The sequence below is a fragment of the Neopsephotus bourkii genome, unplaced genomic scaffold (assembly GCF_033783945.1).
Source record: "Neopsephotus bourkii isolate Nb327-2 ecotype Australia unplaced genomic scaffold, CSIRO-AGI_Nbou_v1 NB_1792, whole genome shotgun sequence".
Classification (NCBI taxonomy): domain Eukaryota; kingdom Metazoa; phylum Chordata; class Aves; order Psittaciformes; family Psittacidae; genus Neopsephotus; species Neopsephotus bourkii.
Window position 1 is genome coordinate 3,211,394 of NW_026902266.1, and position 21,914 is coordinate 3,233,307.

Sequence of the window (21,914 nt, forward strand, 5' to 3'; positions counted from 1 at the left end):
AAAGAAGTACTATTACTAGTTCTGGTACTAAATAATTCCGAAAAAGGAGTTTTGCCAGATTTTGCAACTCCCCACAAACTTCAACCTGGGAAACTTACAGGAACATCTATATAGCATCTGGATCTAGTGTTCTGCACCCTTGGGTATGGACAAGGCCCCATGCTTTGATTCCCTGATGAGAGCACATGTGGTGGGTTAACCTTGGCTGGACAACAGGTACCCACCAACACTGCTCTATCTCTCCCCTTCTCAGCTGGACAGAGGAGAGAATACATCATGAGAGGCTCATAGGCTGAGATAGGGACAGGGAGTGATCACTCACCAATTAGCATCATAGGCAAAACAGACTCAGCTGGGGGAAATTAGTTTAATATTAACCAAATGAGAGCAGGATAATGAGAAAGAAAACCAAATCTTAAGCATACCTTCCCCCACTCCTCCTTTCTCAGCTCTACTTTCAATTTTCTACCTTCTCCCCCTCAGCAATGCAGGGGATGGGAATGGGTGTTGCAGTCAGTTTATCACATGTTCTCTGCTGCTCCTTCCTCCTCATGGGAGGACTCCTCACACACTTTCCCTGCTCCAGCCTGGAGTCCCTTCCATGGGAGACAGTCCTTCACAAACTTCTCCAATATGAGTCCTTCCCATGGGCTGCAGTTCATTATGAACTGCTCCAGTGTGGGTCCCTTCATGATGTGCAGCCCTCTGGGAGCAGACTGCTCCAGTGTGGCGCTCATATGGGGTCACAAGTCCTGCAGCAAACCTGCTCCAGCATGGGCTCTTCTTTCCACTGGTCCTGTCAGGAGCCTGCTCCAGCACAGGCTTCCTGCAAGGTCACAGGCTCCTTTGGACATCCCCCTGCTCCAGTGAGGGGTCCTCCACAGGTGATATCCCCTGCTCCACCACGGACCTCCATGTGATGCAGGGGCACAGCCTGCCTCACTGTGGTCTGCACCATGGGCAGCAGGGGAACCTCTGTGCTCCCGAAGCATCTCTTCTCCCTCCTCCTTCAGTGACCTTCACGTCTGCAGAGCTGTTTCTTTCACATACTCTCCCTCTTTCTCTGGCTGCAACTGGTCCTCCACAGTAACATTTTACTTTTCTTAACCATGTTATCCCAGAGGTGCTACCACCATTGCTGATGGGCTCAGCCTTGGCCACTGGTGGGTCCACTGTGGAGCCGGCTGGCATTGGCTCTATTGGATATGTGGTGGAAGCTTCTAGTAGCTTATCATAGAAGCCACCTTACGCCTTACAGAAGCTACCTGCTACCAAAACCTTACCAAGAAAATCCAATACAATATGTTTGGCACTTAACAGTAAAAAGCCTAGCTAGTGTTATGTCAGTGCTGTCAATTGAGGGATAGAATCATGATAAAAATTTACACCAGTTTTAATTTGTGAGCAGCTTTTTTCTATTGGAGTTCAAGTTGCAGGTGCTGAAACTTGACATGTAATAGTACCAGTGCTCTGTGCTTCATGGTGGAAAGGAATATGAACTTGAACAGAAGTAGCTTCAGAGAAAACATACTGCCCAAATACTTAGGTTCCTACTTAAATATCCTGTATGTCAAAGACCAAAACTTCTTCTGTTATCCCTTAGAAAGCTTTTTTTACTGTTGCTTGGCGCTAAAACTTTTCTTCGATAGTTGTCTTTAAATTATGTCTTTGCTGGACAGCAAGCAATAACTTGGTCACAGTCACCAAACAGGATAAAAATAAACCTTTTTAAGTTCCCAGAGTCTGCCAGCTTCTCTAACATTTTAATCTGAGGGTTTAGGTCACTATGAAATTGTTTCTCAAAGCCTCATGAAGGCTATGCTACTGCAGTAATTCATAAACACTTACTGACCTTACACTTTAAAGCACTAATAAAACTGTGCTTCCTTTCTTGCATTGCTTGCTGCCTTTTGGCAGGATTTTGTGGAAAGTACAAGCTTTAAATAAAATAAAGCAATTATGAAAAAAAATTAAAAATTGTCCTCTGTGTAGAAGCATAACTGCTTGAGTTAAGATTGTTGGCGGTTAAGGGCAACAGACAACAAGCTTATGTGTGTACTTTTGAGCTGTAACAGCTTCCTGTCATTTCAACCCATAAACAATCGTTTATGTTGCATCCATACTGTTGGTTGTCTCCAAGCCCATGTTTGAGTGTATTTTCAGATCCCCTCTGTGTGTTGAACTTGTTGCTTTGGTCTGCTGTGAGCTACAGCCAGACAACTTCATCCTGTGACAGGACTGACAAATTTTGCTTGCCAGTTGTATAGCTGGAGCTGGATTTAGTCATTTGCCTTGGTGGTCAAGTCTGGAAGAAGGACAGCTACTGAAGGCAGTTTACACAGCTCTAGACTCCTGGCTGAAGCAGTGACATCTCTTAGTAGTTGATACTACAGGAGCTCTCATGGTACTTCAGTGCCTGATAGCTGGCCTGTGCTGGCTGTAAGGATGAACCATGCAGAAAATGGGATCTTTCTGTATCTACTGGCTAGTTATCAGGCTAATTCAGCTGTTTGTGTCCTGCAACGTACTAGTGAATTGAATAAAGTTAACTTTCGGAATAGTCTCTAAAAGCACAGTGATTAAACAAACAGTGGCCGTTTGCAACTTGTCTTTTGGAGACTGGACACTCAATTGACATTGATAGTAGGTGCATCCCTTCTGTTTCAGGAGCCCAGTGTCTTACCTGCTCTCAAAGACGAGTTTATTAGCTCTTCCCATCACCCATAGTTGGACTGTTTGCACATCTCTGGATTGGAGATGTTGGTTCAGTAATAGTACCTGGTATTAGTCATAAGCAAGAGGCAATAATGTGGCTTATGAACACTGAGTAGGTGCACAATGTGTGGTAAATCCTAGACCTGTGCTTAAGAGCTTTGGGCAAAGCCTGGAAGTGCTAGTTACGAACTCTAATGCTGTCTTATTATATAGTCCCAGTGAAAAAAAGGCATTACAGCTCTGAGTCTCTGCTACAAGTTAAACTGTACAGATAAAACACTGCTTTCCTGTCCTGTAGAGAATGCTTGGGAGCTATACTTACAGTTATGCTTCCTACCCTTGTCTCCTTAGCAAAGCCATAACTTGTACCCACCACAATAGCAGCAAATAGGAACAAATGTTGACATCTACTAAAAAAAATAAATATCATAGATTCCCACTCCACCTCAACTTGTGTCAAGAGTTGCAGTGCTCTTTTGTGATGTTCCTGCCAAGTGTAAGTGCAGTCTTGCATGCATGAGGAGTAACTTTAATTTCAAGGATGTATAAGACAAACCATTTCTTTAGCTTTTAAAAGATAGGGTAGGCTGAAGCTCTGCATAAAGCTTGTTGAATGGGGAGGATGTATTCCCTCCCACCCCCTTGAATAGGGTATATATCTCAAAGCAATAGTAAATTATTTATTTGTTAATGTGAAATGAGGAAGACCAGTTCAATGTGAGAATAGTTAAGATGTCTTGGCTAATTTCAGCTGAAGGCAAATCTCTCTACTTTTGAAATAGGAACACTTTCGCTGGTGTCCTGTGCTGGCAGAGCTTTCTACCTACACTGTAATTTGTGTAGGTAAAATTGAACACCAGAGTTGTCCAGGATTGTTATAAGCATCCATAGTGGCTATCTACAAGTACTTATCTGCTAACAGAAAACTATACATCTCTCCAGCAGAGATCTGGGGTAACTCGTATGTTCCAAGCTTAGCATTATAATTAGTTTTATCCTGCTACTTGTCTGGAGGCTTTCCCTCCATACCTGGTATAGTGGTGTGGGTAGATCCAAATTGTTTGTGTACTTTTTAAGTCTGCAAGGATGCCCACTTTTGCCAACAACTGTAGGAAACATGCCTATGATTAGATAAGAGTATTGCCTGAACTTTCTGGAGCTGTGTGGGCTTCCTGGAAGTACTCTAAAGTGGCATCCTTTGTCATGGTGTACTCCCACTTATTAAACTGTACAAGGGAAGATGCAACTCCTGGAATAATGTGATTGTATCACACCGGTTATGACACTGTTGTGTGATGCCCTGGAAAAGCTGTTTTCAAGTCGGATGTGAAGCAGCACTTAAGAGAATGTTATGGCTCCTCAGAATCTGGACGAGTTATATGCAACTCTGGAAACTGAATTTTCAAATGGTTTTCATGGTTAGGTTTGGTCCAGTGTATACCCTGAAAGATATTTGTCTGAACAGCGAAAGGAAACTCTGAGCCCTCAGTTATGAGTGTGATGAACTAGATTTAGCCTAGCTAGGACATGCTTTTAACATTTACATTCTCTTCGCTATTAAGTTCATGGCCAACTTGTGCAAGGTTCTTGACAGCTGCTTTTTATTCTCCATTGTCAAATATTTAAGAACAAGCTTGAAATAGAGCAGCGCGATAATTCAGCTGAGTGCGTGGCTTCTCTGCTCATCTGTTGCTTGTTAAATCTGAATGCAGGATTGTCAGTTGCTTTCAGTTCTCCTTGTTTAGGTTTGCAGCCTGTGAAAGTGAAAATCTGTCATGGGTGTATGTAAACACGGTGTGTTAAAGCATTCATGCTGCAACTGTGAACACAGCACTTGATGGGAATAAAGAAAGTAGGTCTGGAACATGTATCAGCATTGAACTTAACCTGGAAGGGAGGAAGACAGCCTTAATGTTTGCAGATGGGGCAGAGAATGCTCAGAAATGCTTTGTCCTTCAAATTAGCAAAACAATTTAAATGAGATGGCAAAAACTTGACCACCATACGTAGTGGTGTGGAGGGTGGGAAGATACTTGATGAAGTGAATTCGACATAAGCTAAGGGTTAAAATCTTGCATTAAGGTAGGTATGATAACTATGGGATGTCTTTGGTGTTCTAGGCATGAGCATCCAAGTGGCGATGAGATAGATCCCCGTGGGCAGAGGACTTTAGTACTGGCTTTCTCAACTCGAAGTCTCTGACTTTCCTATAGAGCAAGGACCGTCTCTCACACTGAATCCTATTTTCAAAGTAATTGTCAATGCCCTCTAGTGGCTTTACCTGTAGAAGGAATGGCTGGCTTGTTACCTAGAACACCAACCTCAGGTGTTCTGCTCTACAGAAAGAGGTAGTCGCAGGTTTGTGTTCTAGGGACACCGCTATGCTCTAACTATAGAAGAAGGAACAAAGGAAAACATCCAAGGAATACTTCCCGGCTTGAGTTATTAAAATATTACTTCTGCAAGCATTCCATAAGAGAGATCAGGAGGTGCTTTTGCCCTTTTAGGCTAAGAATAAGCCTTCTCTGAGATGCCAACTGCAGAAGAGTTTCAACGTTCTCTTCTGTAGGAGCCTGAGTTTTAAGAAAAGAATCAGATGCTCTGACACTAAAATAGGAGTCTAGTCAAGACAGACTTTAAGAACTACACAGTGCAGAACCACATCCGCAGTGTGAGGCTAAACCCTGTTTTACCTCACATCGTGGGAATAAAATGCACGCCACTATCTACCTCGCAAGAGCCTTGGAAGACTGTACAGGCTTGGGGACTCAGAGCAGTGGGAGGTTTGTATGAGCAAATCAGCTACAGGTGCGAGCTCCTAACAGCCTCAAATACTGCTGCCCGGGTGCTCTCTGTTTCTTGTTCTTTTGAAGAGTAAAACCTGGGATGTTCAGTGTTTGTGTGGCTATAGAGAGTAAAAAAGGTGTTTTGTGGCAAGTAGGCTGTCTGCCTTTGCTTACAACCAAGAAGGAAAACTGGAATATGCCTTAAGGAGTTTTCAAGATCAAAACTGCTTGCAAGACTCTTGCCTTTAAATCTGATCTTTAAATTTACTGTGGCTTCTAATAATGATGAGGTGGTACAACTTTCATTCTGTGTGTTGCTGGTGAAAGTTAATTAGATGCTTTAATTCCACTTGAATAGTCTGCCTGACCAATGATACAATTAATTGGCTGTTTGTGCCATTTGGAGGTGTATGCATTGGTGTGCAGCATACTGATAAGGTATCTCATAGATGGCTTTCTTGCATGCTTAGTATAAAGTGCTTTGAACTGGAAATTGAGCAATTACATCTGGAAGCAACTAATAAAAGCAGTGGAAGTTGTAGTTAGTAGATTGTACTGAATGAACAAAGATTGGGTTATTCATCTGGCTTTTGAAGACTTAGTATCATCTGAGTGTGCTTGTGGGTTGGAGAATCTCTGTTCTGGTAATTTTTCTCAGGTTGTGTTTTAAGTTAAAGAATTTCTAAATAGCTTCAACATGGTTAAAAAAAAAAAAAAGCAGCCTAAAATGCAGCAAGACTTGTCTTTTCTCTTTAGATTGTGTTCTTTGAAGTGGTGCTCTCCCAGTGTGTTAAGGCTTTGTCCCAAGAACTGAAGGATTTAATTTCCTTAGGTTTAGGATCTTGAGTAACTTTTCAATGAAGTATATCACAGGCTTGTAAAAAAAAAAATTAAGGATACCTTGTCCTATACTAATACAGTGGATGTATAGCTGCTAAAATACTTGCCTAATCCTTCTTTTTTCAGTTCAGTTGTTGGTTTACTTCAGTAAGAAGATAATAAAGCTGTTGAACAGACTTGGTGTCTCTCTGTTCCCTATCCTGCCTCCTGCAGCTTCGTGTTTCCTAGTTCCAAAGTATCTGAAGTTATCTTGCCATGTAGTACTTCTGTGCAGACACGGCTAGGCATCCGAGGGGTTAAGTAGATGCTGACAGCTGCTTTGGTCTGTACAATCTGGATTTGTCCAGGGTAAAGATAAAAACTCGTGAGGTTTCTGCTCAGGTTTAGCAATGGAATCATTATTTAGCAGGTGAGGGAATCCTTTAAGGCTCTCAACCACTGTTTCATCAGTTCTGTACTTCAATGATTAAGCAGTGAATTGGACTCTTCATCTTCTGGTTTTATCATGGATACTACATGTTCCTGACGTTATCCAGTCCTGTTTGATATTGAACTTGGTGGACACTCCTGTGCTGAATAGGGAGGAGTAATACTGAGATGGCAAAACAGCTGCTGAAGCTGGGTGCAACTTCTGTAGTATCTTTGAGGAGCTGGCTTGGGTGCATCTGCCAAATCCTGTATCTGTTTGTCTTTCACAAAGGTACATGCCTCAGATCTGATGTTTTTAACTCTGAGCTTGTCAGCATCTGAGTGGGTTTCTCAGTGAAAGGGAGTGATGTTAACAGCAGTCTTGCTTCATCTTCTCCTCCTATCATAAGTATACTAAGCTGCGTTGTCAGCAGTGTGTATATTCTGCCACAGATTTTCAGAGTGGGAGCAGTCCAAAGGAATTGCCCTGAAATTTTCAGGAAGAATCTATGCAGGCTCTGAGTCATCTTGAGAATTAAATGCCACATCAGACTGGCTACTTTTTCTGGCTCCTCTCTTGTTTGCCCCTTGTAAAATGAAAATTAGAAGGGGGTCTCTGCCTTTTTGCATATGCTGTCCCATTGCTTGTTTTGGGGAGGGGGGTTGGGGGGGTCTTATCCTTTTCCCATTCCTAGTTAGATAGATAAGTGATTTTTTTCTTTTACAAAGGAGCTGCCATGGTTTCTAGATTTGCAGTTTAGAGGAAGTGCCAGTACTGGAATAGAAAACAAACTCATTCTTCATTCCTCTCTCAGTGCTTTATATCCAGCAGGCCAGTTAGGTGATGGTAAGGGACAGTGCCTGGACCTCCTGTGTTGTGCTAACCTCTGAGGGCACAGGGTACTCCTTTGAGATCCTAAATGGTACTTAGCTCTGCTGTAGTTGGGTTGGTGCCATGTTTACACTTAGCTTGCCCCAAAGGTGGGGAAAGGGAAGGGAGGAATGTCAAGTATCTTCAGCTTGTCACAGGATGTGATTAGGTAACTTAAGAGGATTTTCAAGCCTTTCAAACAATGAGTAAACATGTCAAATGTGATGGAAAGCTCCAGAGTCTTATATGGACAATCTAAGTCTCTCTGTCAAACTTGGAGCATCAGGTTAGTGTTGAATTTCTACTGTGTTTTGACCCCTCTCCTTTGAGGGGGAAGGTACTGTCTATTGTGGGAGAGAGAGCAGGCCTTTTTAGGCCAATAGAGGAGTAACTTGCCCCTTCTCTACTGAGGGTCAGCTTCTTACTGTTTTAAGTAAGCTACTAATGAAGTTAGTTATAACTTAATCTTATAAGGAAAACTGTAGCATGTTACTCTTACAGCTGCATGGGTTTGAGTCTCAAATTCCACTTAACTCTTAGACTTAAGAGATTAGTTTACATGTAACTTCTTTAAAAGCCCAGGCAAGCAACTCCAGAATAAGCATGTAATATATTCACTCAACTGGACTGACTCTAGCTTTTGTACCACCTTTTGCTTATCTTTACCTAACCTTTCCTTGTTGGATGAAAAATCTCAGACAATGCATAGTGGTGTTCTCTCTTGTCACTAGTGAGGGACAACTCATGCAGTGGTATAAAAGAACAGTGATAGATTCTTGTTTAACTGTTCACTATTGAATGTTGCTCACTGTACTGATTAGGTGAAAGCAGTAGCACTGTTTCATTCACTTTCATCCAGTATATTCATTCATTACCTATGTTAGATAGCCAAGCTGCACCAGCAAATGCTTCATTCATTATAGTTCAACGCTGCATATAAGTGAAGCCTGTGTTTCTTTCACAGCTATAATTGCTCAGAGGGAAGAGGAAGGAGCTCTGAGGCGTAAGGAGTTAACTACGTACTGCATCTAACCACAGTGGTGCATTACTGTACTCTTCTTGGATGTGCTTTTGGTGGGTAACTATGAACATGACTGGAGGCTGGGGGAGAATAGCTTTCTGAGGCCTGGAGAATGGTGATAGCTTGTGCTCTCTTATCTTTTCTACTGGTTTGTTTTGTGAACTTGAGTGAGTTACCATCTCTAAAGCTTTTCACCTAGGGTGGGTTAATGCCTGCCTTACAGGTATGTGGTGGAGCCTTTCTCCTAGTAAACATGCTGTAGTCCACAGATAAAAGAAGTCTTAGAAGTGCAAAATCTCTGAAGCTGCACAGCATGTTTGTAATATATTCTCCATTAAACAGCTGTTTGGCAATGTCTACTGCAATTTCCAGTTAATGAGGGATGTTTTCAGGCCCTGCCAAGAGAACAGGTGATGTTTTAGACTGATATTTTTAATAAGTCGTCTTCATTTTGTAAGAGGCAGCCAAGTATGTATCCTGTTGAATTTGATGGGATCCTGGCCATTCTTGTTCTTAAACAGGACTTCAAATTATTCTTGTTCGTGTGTTGTACAGCACCTAAGAGAATCTCTGCCTTAAAGCTCAAACAAGAGCAAAGAATGTCTGGGGTGCTTTCGTGTCTGTATCTGTTTGGGAACTAAAGAAAAGAAACTTGTCCAACATAATTTCTGCAGTCTGGTAAAAGCTGGAATAAGATACACTAGAAGGTTTTGTATGTCCTCACTTATATAGAGTACATTCTTGCTCTTACATTTGAAAAACTGTTCCTCCAAACAATGTTCCTTGTCACTCATGTGGCAAGTGCTTTTCTTATGCTTTTTCATAAATCTGAAAAAGGGGTGGGGGAGTAGACGGGTGCCAGACCAATTTCATTTCAGATAAAGGGTTCGCTTGGAGTTTAAGGAACCTGATAAAGATGCTGATGTAGGCAAGTGTAGTCCTTTGCCCGTAATTCAGAGAGCAAATAGGATTTTGGACTGGTCAGGGTGGAAACGCATGGTTGGGTGAATGCCAAAGCTGGGGAGAGAACTGGGGGAGTAGTATGTAGTGAAGCTACTGGCCATTAGGAGATGGAGAAGGGCTTGAGGGTGAGGACAATGAGGAGGGGAGTGTATCTAGTGTGTAAGTCTCTGATTGCCTGAGGCAGTCCCACACTGATGCCTTGAGGCTGGTTTGCAGCCTCCGAAATAGCAATGCCTTGGGAAGGAAGCACAGGTGTGTCCCTCTCTTTGCTTCTGGGTACTGAAGCTGTAACTGGGAACACTCTTCCCACTGCATTGGTATACAGCAATACTCTTTCACTTAGAAGTGCTGATTATTCAAGGGACAGGCTAATATGATAGAACTTGCCTTTTCCCTCAGCACCATGTTGCTGCACCCCAGAGCCCCAGTGCAAAAAGTAAGATTGCTGAGTGGCGAGAGATTACTCAGCTGTGTTGGGGGATGGATGCAGCCTGTAGGTTACCAGCTGAAGAGGCCTAACAAATTATCTGAATGCCTGAGATGGCAGTAGTCTTTCACTATTTTCTGTAATCTTCAGTTATTTTGGGCTGCTTATTTGTAGGCATTAAGTGTCTGAAAATGAATTCATGGTAATTGCTATACTGGTTTGCTGCAGAAGCACATGCTTGCCATGTTATGTGTTCTTACAGAGGGGGAGGGAGGTAAGAGCTAGATGAGTGACTGTGTGACCTGCCTTGGTGCTAGATGTGCTGTCCTTTCTGCTTCAAAAACATCTCAGAAGTGAAAAGCTTATTCTTGGCATTGCTTCCTCTTTATTGTAAAATGCAAGGAGCTGAATCTTGCAGAAGACTGTGGACAAGGGACTTGGACTGAAAGGCTCAAGCAGATAGACATCATTCCTCACCAACCATATTTGGGTTTGCTAGAGATGAGAGCATTTAAAACAACCTTTGTTGGGGGCATCGTTTTGAAAACCTCTTGCAAACTTAGGAAAGAGCTTCACAGTTAAATATTCTGTGTCTTTTGTATTGGGCTTTCCTTTGCCATTCTGCCAGCTCCCCTTAAAAGCTCTGTCAGTTCTTTCCTGATGCTCAGTTTGGTTTTGCTGCAAGTTTTCTTTGCAGGTATCATATTCTTTTCTTAAACGCCGAGTTGAAGCTCCTTGCTAATGCTTAGCCTCTGAGGCTAGAACACCAAGCTGGTGCCACATATTGTCACCATGTAAGACAGTCAAAAGCTACAGGATTTCTCTGGTGTTCCCAATTTATTACTAGTATCACTTCATTAAGGCTAAGTAACTTGCTTTTCTCAGGCAACACTGCTCTGCTCTTCTTAGCAAGGAAAATTTAAGCTTGGTAAACTGAAGAGGTCGGTGGACTTGAGAATCCCAGTTCCCTGTACTTAGGCCACAGATACCCTTCCAGAAATTGAACCCAGTGCAGACAGTATGTAGGGAGGAAATGTAGAGGTCAGTGAACAGTTCTGCTAATGATGACCATAGAATAAATCCTCCCAGAAGCAAGCTGTTGGAAAAACCTCAAACGAATTCCCTCGTTAAGTTTTGTTGTTGCCATGACTTACGGAAATTGCTTTCCATGCAGCTACCTACAGTTTTCTGACTACTAGTTTAATTCTATAATATCTGACTCGACAGAAAATGAAAGTAAGGTCTGTATTTGGATAAACATCCTTTGCATACATGGGCATTGCTAAATACCTGGCTCAGTAGTCAGAACATCTGTGAAGAAAGTTATTGTAGGAGCTTATGATCAGTTGCTTATTAGGGGCCTCGAAACAGACCTTTAGTGATACCTCTGCAGTTCAAGTGTGGTATGTATTTCTTTCAGGACAGATTGCTTGTGGCTCTTGCATCCTGTATTCCAGTTAGTGAAACTAGACTGTGAATGGGAAAAGCAGTGTGTTCAGGTTTGTAGTACTGCTGCTTTTGGTGGGCTGGTCCTGATCAAAGGGGTGGAAGAATCTCTTGCTCATGCTTCTTAGGAGGAGAAGGAAGACTGATGTAAGTCTAAAAGTGGCAAACTTTATAAAAAAAAGAAAAGTTATGCTGGGGGCGGGGGGGAATGATTTGAAGTAGAAAATGGAGTGAGATGCCCAGGACAAGGTAACAAACAGAAGTCAAGAAGTTAGCTAGAGTGAACCTGTTAGGCAGGTCCCTAGCTATGCGTTGCTGGGCTAGGAGTAGCTGTTGCTATGGATTTTGACTCCCCTTTTTTGGGGAGTCCTGACTAACAAGTACTGAAATGAAGATAAGCAGTTCCAGTGTCATCTTACGTGTGAATCTGTCGTGTGGCACCACTGGCAGGGGTAGAGCTACTCCAAACTGGTAACTATTGTCTTCTGCCTCAACTATTTAGTATTGTGTGGAAAGAATTTTAGCTGAAAGTAATGCTTGTACTGGGCTGCTTCTGCTGTCAAAAATGACTTCTGTTTAAGTAGAAAAATGATAAGGAAAACTAGCATTGGCTAGTAAGAGTGACTTGGTGGTTTGTTGTGTTTGTTTTTTTTGTTTCTCTATATAGTTAATATATACGTAATGAATTTGACCAGTGAATTTGGGTTAATTGTTACCTGTTAAACAATATAATCTAGCCTGCAAAATGTTGCAAAGGCTTTATGCATCCTCCTATAAATGTAATATCCTGAGTTTGAGCTAAAAAAAAATTCTTTTGGATACTTTCCCTTTCAGGGTGCAGCTCTGGAGAAGGCACACTGTTTCTGCCTGTTTGAGTTGACAGAAGTACTGGACAGTATCTACTTCCTGCATAGAAGTGTCAAAATCGGAGCTGCCATCATTTCATAGAATCTTCAGGCCCTTGAATTTCCTTGGGAAGGCAATAGTAAGACAACCATCTTAAAAAAAGTAAAATCTCATCTCTAAATTTACACTATACTGAGTTTCTGTGAGGGTGCTGTTTCCATACCTTGGCTTCATCTCTTCCCAGTCCAGGCTGAGCCTCTTTTATAAATATTTAGCCAGCTTCAGAGCTTGGCAGTTCAGAAAACTGACCAATAAGATGTTTGGGCAAGTGTCATTAGAACATGGCAAGCTGTGATTCTGGGAGACTAGGCTCTCTGTTTCCTGCTCTTTAGCAGTTCGTTCAGTAGTGGGTTTTTAAGGATCCATACTTGCATTTTGGCTCTTCTGAAGAAACTTCTTTCCATACTCAAGGATATATGCATGTCCTGCTTCAAGGCTTTCTCATTTAAGTTACCACATAGTAGTAGTCCATTGATAGGAAACCTGAAGTTCACCTGATTTAGAGGGCTTTAGGTGACTCCATTTTAAGAACAGTCCTCAGCTGAATATCTTTGCTCCAAGGCAGTCCTTGTACTCTGTAACAGAATCCACTTCTTTGTATGAACACGGAGAATGATGACGTAGGCAGGGATATCAGTCTGTGTACTGGAGCCAAATACTGCTGTCAACCTCTTTGCTTGCAAACTTCAGATCTTCCGTCCCTTAAACCCTGTTCACAGGTGTTCAGATTCTGGCTCTGGTTTTACCTACTGAAACGTTCCCTCCCTTTACCTAGAGATGACTAAATTGCCCTGCAAACTTTTCTAAGAAGTTTGTGTTCAGTTCTGCTTACAAATGAGAAAATTCCTGTGGTGGAGAGAGAGGGAAGAAGGAAGCTCCTTGGCAGATACTTCACAGCCAGACTTGGGAACTGCAGTGTGTCCTCTTCCTGAGAGAGCCCTAACATACCCGTGCTCTTAGTAGGCTGTGTGTACTCAGGGGGAAAGTAGCTGAATCCAGAGATGGATTCTCTGCAAGACAACTTGATACTGTTTTCAGATGGTTTGTATTTTCTTATGGAAAATTTAAATTTGCATTATTTTCTTGCCCTTTCCTACTGTGCTTTTGTTTTATACCACTGTGCACTGTCTTGATATCCAAGTATAACATAGTGTGGTGCTTCTAGAATATCTATGATCATCTTGCTCTGTCACTGAAAACTAAGGTGTGTAAAATCTGCTTTCAGGATTTAAAACTCTTCTGGCTTGATGGATCAAAACCAGGGCAACACTGAATTGACTATTTCTCTGTGTTTGGAGTCAAAGGCCCTGTGTAAACAAAGGAATGTGCTGGTGTGTGAGCTGTAACCAGTAACAGAGGCTTAGGAACTGAAGTAGTAGCCAGTGATAGAGCTGGATTAGAGCTGAGTATATACTCAGGGGGATAAAGCTAAGTATAATTAATGTTTTTGAGGGTCTGGTTGATAACTACTTCTTTCTACTTCAATTATGAATAGGAAATTGGTTAATGAAGTCACATGGGTCTGTAACTGTTACTAGGAAGAGAGAAAAGACCTAGAAGGCTGGACTGATTGAGAATGGGAGAGGAGGAGCTAGAGCAGTGATGAGGGATGAGAATGAACCAGCAGCCTGGCATGCGAATAAACCTGGGAAGAAGATGCCTTGCGTGTGAGCTGGTAACAATATTTAAGATTAATATAATTGCTAAAGAAAAGAAGTCTTTTAAAGTCAGTTACAGGAGTGGTCTTCCTGTGTGCCAGAGCTGGCAGACTTCAGCTGGGAGGACTGGAGATGACTGTTCTTGGCTTTAATGTTTTCTCAAAGGTTTCAGTATTCTCCAATTAGGTACTGGAAGAGAGCTGATTAAATGTGCAGGACCCCTCTGAATCTTAAGAGGACTGGAATTAGAAAGGAACAAAGACAGTGAGAAACTGGGGTTGTCTGGTTACAAGGAGACTTGACTGGAGAAATGTGTGGAGCAAACGATCATGGCAAAATTGGGATTGAAAAGGCTAAGCAAGGTGATCCAGACTGAATTAGGCTGGAATCTTCACTGGTGGCCACAGTGTTAATTTCAGAGGTCCATGAAATCTTACAGCTAGTCCAGGTACATGGCCTTTTCTTACAAACCTACAAAACCAGTTTTAATGTGACTGTCAGCCCAATTTCTTAAAACAGATATTTCCTCTTGGGTCACAGTTTGCCTATACTGGCTAGTATCTGCCTGAAGTCCTATCAAACAGTATAAAATCAGGTTATTGTTTTTGTGGGTGTTTTTCTAACTCCCCCCTCTCTTATTTGTAAGGCTGAATTTCCATGCATTTCTTAAACTTGATTCCCCCTCCAGTTATCTCTTGTTATATCCAGTTTTCCTTGATATGGACCAAAAAGCTTGTAAGAGCAGGATGATACGTAATTCGGTGCATCAAGTTGTTTGTTTGTTTGGTTGGTTTTGGTGAAACTAGGACTTCTCAGTGTTTGCTTAGACAGCTAATGCCTGGGATAACTTCCCAGCTTGAAGAGGTAGCTGAGCAAAGTGGACTGGAGAAATGAAGCATCTTTTCTGCTTCAGAACAGGCTTCTTAGCCAGAAGCGCACTGAGAGCTGTTTGCCCTGGGTGCTGCTATTACTTATTAATTTTAGATGGCACTGAGCTGCTCTTTTGGGGATAGATGCCTGCCACCACAGTCTAGGCCTTCATTCATGCTATCTATCTACCTATTTTCAAACAAACCTCAGCTGGGGTCAGCATCACTTTATGACTATAGAGACTAGAACCATCCTGAGGCTTACGTATGAGCAGTGTGAGGGAGTGTGATTTGCTATTGTCTTCTTGTATGGCTGAGGAGAAATGTATGCTGTAACTCCTGAATGGGTAGCTGCAGGTGGTTGAGAAGTGGTTAGTGATACTTTATCTCCCTTGTTCCCTGCCAGTGCATTAGCTTGCCTGCTATCCCCTTAAGCAGTATAATATCACATAAGCAGTCTACCCTTCAGTTGTGCTATTCAATGATAAAGCAAGTCCTGCTTCTTCTGATCCTTCCCACTGGTGCTGTGTCTTCCTGGGCTCATCTTATAGGCTGATGGAAAGGTGGGCAATATCCTTCAGTGAGAAGAGAAACCTTAATCACTAGGGTCAGAGAAGCAAATTCCTCCAGACAAGACGAGTCTCAGTAGCCTCTTAGGCTATAGAAGGTATGAAGAAAGGAAAACTGCTTAACCCTGTGCAGAAGCTCGGTGTGCTGTCCCAGATGTGCACTGGTATGAGTACTACTTACTCTTTTCAGTCTGAAGCAGTCACAAAAACCTGCATGTGGAAGCTGGTATCACAGCCTGCTTTGAATCTGTCATCTAAAAATGTCCATTTGGTCTTTGTCCCCTGTGAGAAGTCTGACCAGTGAGCCCGAGTATGTGTTTGTACTGACGCCAGGTCTGAGACCAGACGGAAAGAGATCCAGAAAATCTGAGGAATCCAGATAAAGCCACTGCTGTTTTGCCACAGCTTTCTCAATAACATGCCCTGAAAAGGAAGATGAGAGACTGAAATAATAATGCCAATTATCTGTGTCAAAGATTTATTGTGCAAAGGTCTCATATTTGCTTATATTAACTGATACCCTGCTCCCTTCAGACCAATAAGTATGTTAGATTTTAATTTATTTTTAAGTTTTTTGGCTTCCACTGGAGAGACACATACAAATTGCAGCACAAAGCTAGCTGAGCGCTTCCAGAATCTCTGTGAGTGCAACTGGAAGAAAGTTAACCTGAGGAGTCCTGTGTGAATTTAGACTAGAAGTGGCTATTTGTATGGCAGTCTGTCAGTCCTGGACCAAATGGCTCCTGCATAAAGATACCTCACTGGCTTGGATGGCTTTTACCTGCAAAAGTCTTGGTGACAGTGACAGTTAACTTCACTTGTGTTTAAGGTGAAGTACTGTAGAACTAGATGATCTTAAAGTCTTTTCCAGCCCTAGCCGTTCTATGATTCTATGTTTTTAACTGGAAATGCTCTAACGCTTACTTCCACAGAAAATAAAGCATGTCTGCCTTTGGCAACAAGGAATCAGCATGAGTATTCTGCAGGTCATCATCAAAGTGGGAAAAATAGTTCAGTGTAGTAGGTAATTCAGGGAATCACCCTTTCTGCAAGTTGAAAGTAAACACACTAAAATAAATAGTTCTATAATACAGCATGTTGTGAAAAAGCTGTCAACCTGAGAGAGTGAACAGCCTGCATGAAGATCAGTCTCTAACATCTTTCTGCTTAGATGTGGGGATTAAATATATGTATAACATGGTGGGGGAAGGCAAGTGCTTTGATGGGAAAGGAATTTTGTATCTTGCTGGGGAAACTCATGCCAACAAGCTGGGGCAGTATCAAGATACCTGTAAATGCTTCTTCTTTTGAAGACACCCCTGCCCTTGCTTCCCCTTCTGTATGTTAAAAACTGCAGACCTCGTAGCAGCAACCCAGACAGCTTAGTGATGTTGCCCCTCCCTACAAGACAGACATTGAGGTGCTGGAGTGCGTCCGAAGAATGGCAATGAAGCTGGTGAAGGGTCTGGGGCACAGGTCTTATGAGAAGCAGCTGAAGGGACTGGAGTTGTTTAGCCTGGAGAAAAGGAGGCTCAGAGGGGACCTTAGTGCTCTCTACAGCTACCTGAAAGGAGGCTGTAGTGAGGGGGTGTTGGTCTCTTCTCCCAGATAACAAGTAATAGGACAAGGAAAAATGGCATCAGGTTGTACCAGTGGAGGTTTAGACTGGATATGAGAAAAAGGTTTTTCAAGAAAATGCTGTCAAGCATTGGAACAGGCTGTCCAGGGAAGTGGTTGAGTCACCATCCCTGGAGGTGTTCAAAAGATGTGTAGATGTGGTGCTTAGGGACATTAGCAGTACTCAGGTAATGGTTGGACTCGATCTTAAAGGTCTTTCCCAAAATAATTTTTCTGTAATTCCTTGTAGATCTCAGTGGGAAGGGTTCTGCTGGGAACAGCACACAAACCATGTCTCACACTTCAGTATGGAAAATATTCCTGACCTATGTAAACAGATTTTCATGCTAGTGTAACAGTAATATTGCTGGATAGTTCAGCTGTAGCGGTAAAATGCAACATGTTACTCCCAAGCTAGTGGAAGGCACGTGAACTCTACTTGAATAGGCTAGAAAACCTTGCATGCTAACAACTTGCTAGTTTGGAGTAGTGTTGCATAGTTTGACTGCAGTAAATAGCAGTGCTATGGTGATGCTTGACCTGTTTGGTTTTGTTTTTTTTTTCCTTTCAATTTCAGCAACTATCAGATGGGGTTGCTACTGCAACTTTGCAGAAAGACGCAAGTAACTACAGTAAAGGAATCCTGTCTGCAGAAATTGGAAAATGGATTTACTCTTCAGTGTGTACAGTAACACTTTCCTGAATGTTTTATGTCACTGACAGCAGGTGATGGCATTAAAGCTAACCATGGTACAGCTACCAAAGAGCCTTCATTCTTACCTCACACCAGCAGTTCCCTTTTTCTCAGAGCTATTTCTCTGTAGCTCTTCCAATTCCTAAAGCAAACAGTACATGCATCTTGTCTCTTATGGAAAGGTTTTATCATATTTAGATAATCCTATTAAGTGACTTTTTTTTTTTTTTTGAGGTGGAAGCAGGGAGCAAAGTGTTAGTTTCATACCAGCAGAACTGAAGTTCATATCCTGAATCTTCTGTGCACAGCAGGTTCTTCCATTTGTGATCCAAAAAGACTTTAGTAGTGGGAAAAGTTTCTCTGCTCCTACCTGACAGTCTGAGGAAGCATTGTCCAACACTTAATTCATACAAAGGGCTAAAATCTGTGAGTTGCTACCCCTACAAAGCTGAGGGAAGCATTTGGTTTAATTACAAGTAGAAATATGAGAATGATTGTAAACACTGTAAAATACAGTGCAAATAGAACTGCAGAACAAAGTAATGAAATAATGACTCTTTCCCATAGGTAGTTAGGGGGAAAAGTTTATTTTTTTCTGACTTTTGACAGGAGTTTCAGCTCTGTTTTGTATATCCTTTCCCAGTTCTTTCCCACTTGCTCCAAATTCCCGTCTGGCGCAGGTTCTGAATTGAAACCTTGCCTTAGAATTAATGTGTCTCCTTGGGTCACTTCAGAATCCACCAAGGTAGGTTTGGCACTCAGAGCAGTGAGTGTTAAGAAGCCAAGCCTCGGATCCTTATGATAACAAAAGCACTCTACTGGAGGACTATTCTGAAGAGTCCCTGCTGGCCTGCTGAACCGAGAATTTAGATTTCTAAATAGTGTCTTTAAATATTATCATTTGACTTGTATAAAGTTGAATCCCTGAAACTACCTGCCTGCAGGTCAGGCAAATGTGACCTTGATGTCAAATACATACATGATGTCAAATACCTACCACATGGTAGGTGGTCATCACTACTGCAGTGTACCTGTTAACTGAACAGTTAGTACTTCTGCTGATGAGAATGTGTCCTTGTTGCCTCTTAATCCATAGGCAAGAAGTCCAGGGACAGCACAACCTCGAAAATACTAAGAAAAAACACTTTCTCCTTAAGAATGCTGGAGTAATGTGTTAGACATAAATGAAGAAAGCTGCTGCTTTCAAGATATTGCCAACATGAGCTGCTGTGTATTTAATAGGGGAGCATGATATTATTTTGATATTATAGAATCATAGAATAGTTAGGGTTGGAAAGGACCTTAAGATCATCTAGCTCCAACCCCCCTGCCAAGGGCAGGGCACCTCTCACTAAACCATATCACCCAAGGCTCGATCCAACCCAGCCTTGAGCACCACCAGGGATGGAGCATTCACAACCTCCCTGGGCTACTCATTTCAGTGCCTCACCACCCTTACAGTAAAGAACTTCTTCCTTGTATCCAATCTAAAGTTCCCCCGTTTAAATTTTAAGCATTACCCCTTGTCCTATCACTACAGTCCCTAATGAAGAGTCCCTCCCAGCATCCCTACAGCTCCCCCTTCAGATACTGGAAGGCTGCTATGAGGTCTCCACGCAGCCTTCTCCAGGCTGAACAGTCCCAACTTTCTCAGCCTGTCTTCATATGGGAGGTGCTCCAGTCCCCTGATCATCCTTGTGGCCCTCCTCTGGACTTGTTTCAACAGTTCCATGTCCTTTTTCTGTTGAGGACACCAGAACTGCACACAATACTCCAAGTGAGGTCTCACGAGAGCAGAATAAAGGGGCAGAATCACCTCCTTCAACCTGCTGGTCACGCTTCTTTTGATGCAGCTCTGGATGTGGTTGCCTTTCTGGGCTGTGAGTGTACACTGCTGGCTCATGTTCATTTTGTATGTATTCATATTGTGTATGAACAAGGTGAAATTCTTGTCTTTTTTTAATCCCCTCTCAGTTTCACTGTCTTTGACCCTTTAGAAGGGTAATAGATTACTATCAGAGAATGGTTTGGGTTGGAGGAGATCTAAAAGATCATCCAGTTCCAGCCTCCCTGTCATGAGCAGGGACACCTTCTACTAGAACAGGTTGTTCAAAGCCCTGTCCAACCTGGCCTTGAACACTCAGTGTCTCACCACCCTAACAGTAAAGAGCTCCTTCCTAATGTCTAATCTAAATCTACCCTCTTTCAACTTAAAGCTTTCCCCCCTTGTCCTGTTACTTCATGTCCTTGTAAAAAAAGTCCCTCTCCAGAATTCCTGTAGGCGCCTTTTAGGCACTGGAAGGCTGCTGTAAGGTCTCCCTGGATCCTTGTCTTCTCCAGGCTGAACAACCCAACCTGTCTCAGCCTTTCCTCCTAGGAAAGGTGCTCCAGCTCTCTGATCATCTTTGTGCCCCTCACCTGGGCTTGGTTGAGCAGGCAACCTCCTCTAGTGCTATTTGGAATGGTAAGGTAGACCTATTGGAGACATGTCAAGATAGTTACGTCCCCAGACAGAAGTAGTAATATAGTGAATCAGAAACTTCAACACTGAAGTACATGTAGAGTCAAATGAAATGGGAAGTTGCCCCTGATGCAGTCATCTGCCCCTGAGAGTTATCTTTGGTTAATCATTGTCTTTGGATCACGCAGGGGTAAGGCTATAGTTAAACGGACTCTTTAATGTTCTCAGTGTCTCCTTTTTTAATATCCCTCCTGTGCAATGGAATTTCAGTCTTGGCATTGTTAGTACACCTCTACTGATGGGCAGCCAGCCCTTGCTGGGTTTTGAACTAATGAGCTCAGCTATTTCTAATACCTGCTTCTTGGTTCTGTTGTTGGCAGCAGTAACAACCACCATAATGACGGCTGGATGCCAGCTTCAATTTGAATGCCTCTTTCAGTGTTTTAGAAGAACTGATTGAAGAAGGACTGAAGCTTGTAGAGGTATATACAATTTTAATGGGTGGCATATTCCATCCTGAAAGATCTACAAGAACAAAACATTTGTGATTTAAGGAGTGTCTTTGTACAGCTGTATTTCCGTGTGTGCTCAACTTTAAAGATATGGCTGCTAAACTGTGTTTGTAAGCCATGTTTAATCATTATGTCTCCTCATGTGATGACCTCCTAGCAGAGAGGTTCCAGAGATGCTAGTCCTCTTCATGCATCTGCCTTGTTTACAATAATATTGTCTAATATATATGACTGACTGAAATGACACAGTGGCTGTAGTGTAAGCTAGACAGTGGAGAAAGAGCATGTAGCCTGATGTAAACTCAGTTGTATCTGTTTTGCTGTGTGTGTGCACATAGTGTGCCTTGTGTACATGCTAAAGGGAATTGATGGTACTCGCCTAGGAGATAGTGTTTAGAGGTTTCAAAGTCATCTTTGGTAATACTTGATATCCATTTTTTTTGTGGTGGGCAGTCTTTGGCATGTACAAAATATACTTATTGGGGAGAATGAGTAATGGGAGAAGAAAATGTGGGTTTTATCTTGCCAGTTTGGGATGTTTAGAAAGTTTATCATCTGACTTGAACGCTCCACTTTTAAGTATGTGCTCTACTCTTCACCAATAGTAGTGTGGAAGGAAAGGGCAAAGTACTCTGAGTTCATGACAGAAAAGACAGCATGAGAGGGTACTTAAGAGAGGTGGGGTCTGGCTGAGTTGATGTCAGGAGATGAAGCCAAATTTTAAGGGCTTTGAATTTAAACAGTAGCCCTTTATAGCTGTCAGGCTCCTGATTGAAACTCAGCAGAGGATTTTTACTTTATCAAATAGATTATCCGTTTAAGAATAATCTTTGCTTTAGCAAAACTTGGTTATAATCAGACATGCTTGCAATTAATGTGTTATCCCCACATCACATAGCAAAGACTCATGTGAGAAGTTTATTTGATATCAAGACTTTTCTGACCTTTGAAACGAGGAAATGTGCTCTTCATTACAGCATAGCAAGATACTACTGTAATGCTGGCAAACTCTTAATAGTGGAAATTTTGAGACAAATCCAAGGGAAGGGTCTTACAGCTCAAGTGCTGTCACTCTTGAGCAGTGATAGGCTCATAAAGGTTCTAGTGGAATTATTGGGAAGGAACTAAATATATGTGGAGAGGAAGATTAT

The 21,914-nt window shown here is 42.2% G+C and overlaps 1 protein-coding gene across 7 annotated transcripts in view; it reads left to right on the forward strand.

The window, feature by feature from the left end:
• Positions 1–21,914, forward strand: part of SMOC1 (SPARC related modular calcium binding 1) — a 136,830-nt gene that overhangs the window by 14,210 nt on the left and 100,706 nt on the right. The window contains exon 1 of one of the 7 annotated variants that reach the window (XM_061380310.1): positions 16,021–16,308. The exons of the other annotated variants lie outside the window; for them this stretch is intronic. The gene's annotated coding sequence lies outside the window, so the exon portion shown is untranslated. Of the gene's footprint in view, positions 1–16,020; positions 16,309–21,914 lie in introns of those variants that run through there. 7 annotated transcript variants of the gene reach the window in all.